The sequence below is a fragment of the Rhinopithecus bieti genome, unplaced genomic scaffold (assembly GCF_001698545.2).
Source record: "Rhinopithecus bieti isolate Rb0 unplaced genomic scaffold, ASM169854v2 scaffold_947, whole genome shotgun sequence".
In the NCBI taxonomy this organism is placed as follows: Eukaryota; Metazoa; Chordata; class Mammalia; order Primates; family Cercopithecidae; genus Rhinopithecus; species Rhinopithecus bieti.
Genome location: NW_016803664.1, coordinates 4,043,527 through 4,053,050, shown reverse-complemented (window position 1 = coordinate 4,053,050; position 9,524 = coordinate 4,043,527). Strand labels below are relative to the sequence as shown.

The 9,524-nt window shown below is 43.0% G+C and overlaps 1 long non-coding RNA gene across 1 annotated transcript; it reads left to right on the top strand.

Moving 5' to 3' along the window:
* Positions 1-7,382: 7,382 nt before the first annotated feature.
* On the top strand, positions 7,383-8,909 carry LOC108512057 (uncharacterized). The gene is made up of 3 exons (XR_001880477.1): positions 7,383-7,465; positions 8,506-8,712; positions 8,796-8,909. It is a non-coding gene; the product is annotated as an uncharacterized LOC108512057 (long non-coding RNA).
* Positions 8,910-9,524: the final 615 nt, after the last annotated feature.

Sequence of the window (9,524 nt, the reverse complement as noted above, 5' to 3'; positions counted from 1 at the left end):
AGACCGCACAACACCTACCGCTCCGCCGGGGGGGGCGTGGACCAGGGTGTGCGGGCCGCGGGCGCGACGGGCAGGGAGGGGGGTGCACGGCGCGGAGGGCGGCGCGGGCCAGCGGGCCGGGGAAGCGCGCCGCTGGGGGCCGGGAGGAGTCGGGCTCGACTGGTGGAGAGCAGGAAAACGTGGGGGAGGTGCTGGCGAGAGAAAGAGAACTTGCGTGAGGAGGAGGAGAAACCAAATTTAATAATATTTGGCGTGGAAGTGGGATTTGGGGCGGGGGAGGCATCTTCAAAGCAAGTGAAATCATTATCCCCCCTCCCCTGCACATGTGAGGATTACTTCCTCCCTGAGTAAATGAAGAGAACTGAAGCAGGTAAGACGATAAACTGACTTTTCCGAAGCCCCCAAAGAAGAACACACGTTGGAATTAACCACCCTTTAGGTAATTCGGTTTTGAACGGAAATCGCGAGTCAGGAGCTGGGTTCAGTGCTCCTCGGTCGGGCATTCAAAGCCCTCCAAATCTGGCCCCACTTTAGCTATCCAATCATAACGGCCTCCATCCCCCTGCAAGAACTCCCGGCTCCAATCAGGGAAGTCTCTATGCCATCCTCAACGCGCAGCAGATTCATTCTTCCTTCGTGCCTTTGCTCATGCTGTTCCCCTCCACCTCCCCACCCCATCCCACCCCCTTTCCAGGCATGCCCTCCCTCCTCCTTTATACCGCTCCCAATTCAACCCAGGCTCTAAAGCATAGCTCAAGTCGCGGCTTGTCAGGGTCCCTGCAGCCAAGGCCCCTGTCTGCCTCTGAAAGAAACGCATGTAGTACTGACAACATGGAGGCTCAGACTTCAGCCACGAGCTCCTTCCTTTGGAGCCCGTTGAACACCCGCCCTCCCCCCGCAGACTCCGCACCGTTCCCCCGCTTCCCATTCATACCTAAATGATAGCTTTGCTACAAATAAGTCAGTCTCCTTTAAGAGCAGAAGAATTGGCTTTTCTAGGTGGGGCTGATCAGGGAGGCTGCCTGGATGTAGAAGACAACAACCAAGGCCTCTGGCACCAAATGGAACAGCTGTTCAGCTCACACTGACCTTTCTTTGGGCCCGTGGATGTTATGAGCCCTTCAGCTTTAACTTTTCTGATAGAGTCTCTATCAGGTTTCTATCTGTCAGATCCTCTGGCCACTTTCCTGCTGTGCGTGGACTTTGGGCTGTGAGGCTTTGCCACCTTTTAGACTCCTAGTGGATGGTGAATCTGATTGGCTTGGGTTGCCGGGCCTTTGAGTTCTCAGTTCCCTGCCTTGACCTGAAATCCTGTTGCTTTTGTCCACTGTGCCCTCTGTCCTGGCCCACAGACTCAAGGCGCAGACTCACACTGAATGCTTGCACGTGGTGAGGGGTGAGGGTGGGGGTGCGGGGAGAAAGAACACCTGTGTGCGAAACACAGCGCCCCCCAACCCCCACCGTGGCCTCTTGGATTACACTATGCTTCAACTACCCGTTGCACGAATTGCATCACACAAATGAGCCCCCTTTTCCATATTCTGAGGTCTCTATTAGCTTAGCCACTTTAGGAAACTATAGGTGGTTTATGAAATTCATTTTGCATACATATCTTCATGTGGGTGTGTGAAGACAGTATTTTTCTGGACCAAATTGATAGACATGGTGTGCACTAGACAGAAGCTTTAAAGAATAAAAATAGCTAATGTTTGTTGAACACTTTATGTGCCAGACTAGCACTTTCCATACATTATCATAGTTATTCCTCCCCAAAAGTGTATGATGTAGGTATTATTTTTCTCCCGCTGTTACAGATGAAATGGAAGCTTAGGTTAATTAACATTCTTAAAATTACCCAATTAGTAAATGCAGGAGCCAAAATTTGAGTCCTGGAAGTTTAATTCCAGAGCTTGCAAGCTATGCTGAAACTGGAATTAACGCTGAAAATTCTTGAATTGTAGGTATATATATACGTGTGTGTGTGTGTGTGTGTGTGTATGCCCTATATCACGTTGAGGAAAGTTGCCAAGTTCCCCAAGATTCTAATTTTTTGCCTTGCCAAGAGAGGATGATGACTCCAAGTTGCAACACCCTGGGAGGGGGAGATCCTTAGGAAGTGGGAGACTCATCAAGGGGGTAACGTATCTGAGGCCTGCCAAAGGCCTTAAGAAAAGGAAGCTGAGAACCAAGAAGTTTTATAAAAAGTTCGCTACCGGGTGTCACACAGGCTGGCTTCCCAAGTGCAACTTCTGAGAGTTTTTAATGGGTTCCATAAAAGAGCCAGGTCACCCCAGCAGCCAGTAGAGGGCTCACGAAGCTGCAGCCACGGGCTGCCCTCTAGCGGCGGTGCTGACCGGAGTGTGGTGGTAAGCCTTTTCCGGACCCACAGGGAGTTGAAGACCAGCAATGGGGGAGGGGTGGCAGATAGTATCAGACTGACACCTTATTGCTAGAGTGAGATATCCTTTCAGGGAGGAAAGGGTCAGCCCTCACTACTCACTTAACATCTGTGAGTACAGTGGGTGTTTTGTTCCAGTCTTCAGAGAAGACTGAATAAAATTATGACATTAAGAAATCTGATGAAGTTACCCAAAATTTTGGGTGTGGACTCAAGCCAAACCCAGGGACCCTAAATAAAGGCAGGAGTGTAGCCATGTGCTTCTCATATTGGGACTCCTCTGATTGTGAAACCCTGTCCTGAGGACCCTCAAGGACCCAGAATCAATGTGGCTCGTTTCCTCTGAGCATGGTTTTGACTCTCTGGTAAGTAAGGTAAGATATTGTAGTAAGCATGACTTTTTAAGATAACACACAAGTATATCCCAACCCTGAGGAGCCTACATTTATTCTCTACTGGGAAAGTGTACACCAGAGGAAAGTTTTGAGGAACACTGATATAGTGTGGTAGAAAAACCTGGCCTTGGAGTCAGAAGACCTGGGAATTCAAACCCTTTGTTTCCATCTCCATAAAAATGAAAATAATGATGTACATCACAGGGTTGCTGTAAGGAACAACATGTAAAGTGATAGGTAAGCCAGGGAAGTGTTGTCCACGTTTAAAGAGTATCTACAAGATGGATTGTGAGCACCTCAAAGGAAATGACTATTTTATTTATCCTACTAGTCCCAGGACATAATCCCTGACTCCTGGCTATTGAATAAATATTTGTGGAATTTAGTAGTTACCTAACCCTCATTTTCCTAGCCCAATGTCTTATACTGTCTTGCTCTCTTATGTCTGTAAACCTTGTCTCCTTTATGAAACTGTAAACATTTTATACTGTCCAGACTATAGTATATACATTTATCATGCCTGATATATAGCAGTATTAGGCACAGAAAATATGAATAAATAAGACCTGGCCCCAACTTGAAGTAGTTTACGTCTTGTGGAGTAGAGCAACATATTAACATATATAAGATGATGAGTTATAAAATATAAACATATCCACTAGTGTTGTGGAGTCATAATGGAGGGAGGGATTAGTCTTGCTCAGGGTAGAAGAACTGGAGAAGGCATCATGGCTGGCATTTTAATTGGGTCTCGTTGGATGAATAGGATTTGAATAGGCAGAGCAACAGAGGGAAGACGATTTCAGGTAAAGGAAGTAACATGAGCACTGGTGTGAAGCCATGAAAGGGTACTGTTTGCTGAGGGAATAATGCATAGCCTGGTGTTGACTCTGTGATCAGATCCTAAATGAGTATAGGGGAGGGAAAAGAAGGAGAGGGAGACAAAAACCCATTTTACATAATGTTACTTTGCATTATAGTTAGGATTGTTCTGTCAAAAGAAGGCCTGAAGATCGGTTTCATTATTGGTACATGCTGGGTAAGTGCTGAAAGTATGCATTTCACTTCCACAAAGTATGCTGGTTTACCAGATATGGAAAAGGTAAAGTTCTATCCTGTTCTCCTTCTTTCCCCACTCCTCATCCTCTTTTCCCGTGATCATTACTTCTCTGTCTTTTTCCATTGCAAACTTTCTCCTCTAGAAGCTGAAAGTAGAGTGTAATCACCTACATGTTAAGAGAACAAGGAAAGAAGGCTTTTCACCTCCCCAAAATCTTCCTTGATAGCAGAAAGTGATAGATAATTTCTTTCAGCTAAGCTGTTGTCTTTCAAAGTGCAAGTAGTCCGAGGAGGGCTCATATATATGTAAGTTTCAATGCTGTAATGTGATTGAGCTTTCTTTCAGTCTTTAATAGCATTAGACAGAAGAGGATGAGGGAAGGAGTGAAGAGGAGAAAAATAAAAGCAGCAGCAAGATTACAGAAGAGGGAAGTTGGGGGGTTCAGAACTAAGTTAATATTGGCAAATTTGGATACATGTTCTCAATACCAGGAGTGCTAATGTAAGTATGCTGTGAAAATGTGAATTCTCCTGTTAGAGCACAAATATGTCATTATGTCATTAAAACAATGTATAGCCCAGTGTTAAGGTCAAGTAGCTTAACTATTCAAATACTGTCAAGGCAGCAGGCTGTTAACACTGTCACTACCTGGCTATGTGACCCTATCTATACAAGTCATTCTTTCAAGTCCCTTTGCTTATCTCTAAGGATTAATGGGATAAAGTTCACATAATGTACTCAGCTCTTCAAGTGAGTAGTATGATGAAACGAATGCCAGCTCCCGCTTTGATTTCACTTAGAAATTTTCCACTGTTGGTACCATATACATGTTTATGTTGTAACCTTCAATTCTTTTACCTTAAAGAAGGTTCAAGTTAATATCATCTATCTACATTTTAAAGGCAGTGTTTACTTTAACTTGGGCCAAAAAGGTCCCAAGTAGAAATTTGATCTCTCAGAAATTCAGGAAAGGAGTGGCTGTGAACAGAAGCAGATAAAGAAAAACACTACATTGTGACACTAAAAGTGTTATAGTTATTTACCTAACACTAAAAGTGATAATGAAAAGACACCAGAGCCAGTCCTACAGTGAGGAAGTCAGTGCCAGTGCAGTCCGAACAGGTGGGGCATGACCAGTAATTCACCAAGTCGATCATTTCTCCATTCCTTTCAAGGCACATTTGAGAACCTGCTATGTACAAGTTATTATGTTGGGACCTTAGAAAGATTAAAAAATAAGTGATGAATAAAATAGCGCTCTCATTTTCAAGAAGCTCATAACCTAATTGGAACACTACATATGTCAGCCCATACATATTTTTTAAAAGTGAAATAAAACACAAGAAAAAAACAAAAGGTGTGTGATAGGATAATTTATTGAGCTATTTAATTGGGTTTTATGCTCCTTGTATTTTCCCTCCCTTCCATTCCAAGCAGGCTTCAAGGGAATTTTGTGTTACTAGACAGAAAGTTGTCTGACAAGGGCTCTTAGGCAACTCCAGGGGGCACCATTCACATTTTAAATGAAGCCTCCTGGAACAGGACTCCTTAGTTATTTCTGGAGTTGTACCCAGCAATCTGTCTTCCAAGTTTGTTGCTCCTTGAGGAGACGTTGCTAGTGGGTGAAAAAGGCAAGCACATCTAGGGGGAGAGAGAGAGAGAGGGAGAGAGGGAGGGAGGGAGGGAGGGAGGAAGGAAGGAAGGAGGGAAGGAGGGAAGGAGGGAAGGAAAAGAAAGAAAGATGCTGAGACAGGTGGATCACAAGGTCAGGAGTTCAAGACCAGCCTGGCCAAGATGGTGAAAGCCCGTTTCTACTAAAAATACAAAAATTAGCCGGCGTGATGGCAGGTGCCTGTAATCCCAGCTACTCGGGAGGCTGAGGCAGAGAATTGCTTAAACCTGGGAGGCGGAGGTTGCAGTGAGCTGAGATTGCGCCACTGCACTCCAGCCTGGGTGACAGAGTGAGGCTCCCTCTAAAAAAAAAAATAAATAAAATAAAATGAAATAAAATAAAGGAAAGAAAGAAGAAGCGTCTATGGGCAGGTAGAATTACAGGAAAAAAAAATCCCACGAATTATAGAAAATCAAAGATTGGGGTTCCGGTAGCGAGAATAAGAGTACCCCTGGAAGATATTCTAACCTCATATGGATGCATGATGCCATTAGGGAGGCTGGATTCCCTTGCCTCTCTTGGTCCATAAGTGGAGGAATTGCCTGGCTTCTAGGAACCAGTGACGATGTCAAAGTCCATCTTCCATTTTCTAGGCTCAACATAAGTCTTTCAAACTCTACTGCAGTACTAGGAAGAGAGGAAAGCCCAGTAAGAACTGAGATTGGATTTCCTTCTACTCCAGCAGAATTAAGGCTGAGATCACTTAAGTCTGTGGTAAATTTAATTTGATTTAAAGAATAGTGACATGTCTTGCACACCCAAATTTGTACTTGCAAATTTATACTTCATAGTAGTGGATACTATATAAAAAAGACAGTGGTAGGTGAGATATATAAGATTAAAAACTTCAGTGAATGGCATAGCTAATAACTGCTAAGGAAGTTTAGAGAAAGAGCAAAAGGAGCTAAAGTTAAAAGCAGCTTCATGAAGGACTTGGGATGGAGCTAGAGTGTGAGTAAAATTAAGGATTTATAAATGTGGAAGAAAGAATGGAGACAAGTCCGAAGGGAAAAGCAGTGTGAGTAGAAGCAGGAAAATGAGCATGCAAATGACAAGACACACAGGAGACTGGTCTAATTGGAGTGAACAACTGATGATAAAGGTTATATGGGGTACCAATTTCCGAGTCTATTGAAGCTAGTCTGAGGAGTTTGTGCTTCTACACCGTATTCTTTACAAAGCGAGGTTCTACCAGAGAACAACTAGTAGGAGATACATATTTTATATTTGTATGTTTATATATTTTAAAGGAATTGGCTTATGTGATTGTGAGGCTGGCAAGTCTGAAATCTGCAGAGCAGCCAAAATGCCTTGCGCAGCAACTCACAGGTGAAATTTCTTCTTCCTTAGAAAAAAAAATTCAGTTTTACTCTTAAGACCTTTCACCTGATTGGATGAGACTCACCCAAATTATTTAGGATAATCTACTTAAAGTCAACTGATTGTAGCTAATTAACCACATCTGCAAAATACATCCCTTTACAGCAACATCCAGCTTAGAGTATGATTGAATACCTGGGTATGTGTCAACCTGGCTAGGCTAGGCCAAGGAACCATGACACTTACCACACTCTGTAAGTCACTCCTCATATATTTGAGAAGAAGATGTCTTTGGATTTTCTTTATGTGGATCTCAGCAAAGGTAATTTCCTATGAAGTGGGCCAGCTTGTCTCCTTTCTAAGAATAGATCTATTTTCTGTGCTCTTCCTTGTACATAAATGTTTATTGCCAAGGATTAATTTCTATTTTTCTTCATCCCTTTTTCCCCTGCCATCTCCTGAAGTTATGCCATTGTTATATTGTAGCTGATGTTAGTATATTTTTGTTTTCTCCATTTAAAATGCCTCTAACTATGCCTGTAATGTCGTTCTCCTAATTCAGCAAAGCCTCAGGTTGTCTGCCATATCCACGGTCCCACTCCAAGCCTGGCTCTATTGATGTAAGCACTTCCATCCTTGTCTCTTGTAACCCTGGCCCCCTGGTTGGAACAGGGCTCAACATCTGACACCACAGCAATCAATCTGGCTAGACAGTGACTTATGAGCTGACTTAATAAAACCTTTGCCCAAGGAAGAGATTAGTAATTAGTTAACGAATTGATTCCTCTTTTTGGAGAGTATGAATATGATAAGGACAGAAGGTTAGGCAGTTGGGAGTAAAAACAGTAGCTAAAAGATACACAAGAGAAAGCTAACCTCAGAAACCATTAGACAACAACCAGAAGAGGCAATGATTAAGCAGAAACTGTGTGAAGAGGAGCTCAGAGGGCTTACAGAAGATAAGATAGTGGCTTAGTATTGGTAGGAGCAGTAGGCCCAGGGAATGACAGGAGCTGAGTAAATTTCCTGATGGAGCACCAGAGAAAGCAGGTGCAAATGAAAAGAAATGGATTATTGGCCAGGCCTTAGGGAAATTCAGGAAAACCACCCAGAAATCCAGGAACAGACATACAAATGATGACATAGAAACTTAAAGGGAGCTGGGGTGTGAAAAGTTCGTTTAGGGTACAGTGCAGCTCTAGCAACTGAATTATCTTCTCAGACACTCAGGAGAAGACTTTCATTACTTTCTTAGTTTAGTGTGATTTTCTCTTCCCCCCAGAGAGTCTTACACATAAAGTTATGGTCCTGCTGGTGTCAAGAATTGCATCCTCTCAGCAGTTTTCCCTTATTCATTCCCTACCCACTCCCAGTCAGGTTGTGTTAGCTGTCTCTTTTCTGTGGTTCTGTGGCATCTTGTACAGGCTTATGTCATACTATCTCATTGTAGACTAATTGTAGGTTTGTTTGCCTATTTCTTGCATCTACACTCCCTCTACCTGACTTCTAGTACTACAAACTATATTTGGTCAGGAAGTATATTTTTAATCTTCTCTATATCTCCAACATATATTATAGTCCCTCCCACAAAGTAGCCAAACAATGAATGTTTGTTGAATTTAGCTATTAGAAAAAGCTTTTTTTTTTTTTTTTTGTCCAGGCCAAGAAATAAAAGCAGAATGTCAGAAAAAGCAGGACGGGCTAATAAGAAAGCTCAATGTCTTATTCATAATAACAGTGCAGGAACTGAGAACATAGTTAATTCGTACTTAAAATTCATGTCTCCATGACTCTACAGAAATTTTTCAAGCAGCCAACTGTGTCTGTTCAGCCTGACATCTGGTGCTACAATTCTCCAGATTTAAAGGTACTCTGGCCAGCTTTGTTCCTTTTAAGGAAAAGAGTCCGCTACATGCTTCCTATAACCTCTAGTTTCTTATCTGAATTCAGATCCACACTCTTGGGCAGATGAGGCTTGAGGCTGACCCTTGTGGAGATCCCCCGGGCTTCCAGATTTAGAGTCTAGGATCCAAATCTCAGCTCTACCATTTGCCACTTTTGTGATCTCAGGCAAGTTCTTCACTTCTCTGAGCCTCAGTTTTCCAATTGGTAAAAGTGGGGATAATAACTCCTTCACTCAGTTTTACTGATAATTTAATGAGAAGTATTTCTGAAAATACCCCACGCAATGCTTTACATATAGTAAAAGCCAAATAAATATGAATTTCCCTTCCTTTTTTTCTGGGAGGTAGAGAGGAGAAGAGAAGAAAGAGATTGATGGCAGGGGATAAGGGCCCTAGAAATGACAGGAGCCCTGAAAACCAAAAGTGGTGGCAGCCTAGTTGTTACATGCCACTACTTTATAATCTGATAAAGCACAGGTCACGATCACTAAAAGCCACACTGCACCTAAGATAGCTGCTGCAATAAATTCCTTGATCAGAGCACAGAAGGACATTTAAACTCTACGAGTTTGAAATGCACACAGCAGATAGTGAAAGAGGAACCATTGGATGGCAAGAAGAAAAAATTTTGCCTACACCAAGCAAAAAAACCCAAAAACCATAAAACAAGGAGAGGTTCAACACATGCTATGTCAGAGGGTTCTGGGAGTGTACAGAGGTGTCTGACTTTAACCCCCTCCAAATATCAACCCCAGAACTGAAAAAGGAGAAAGAA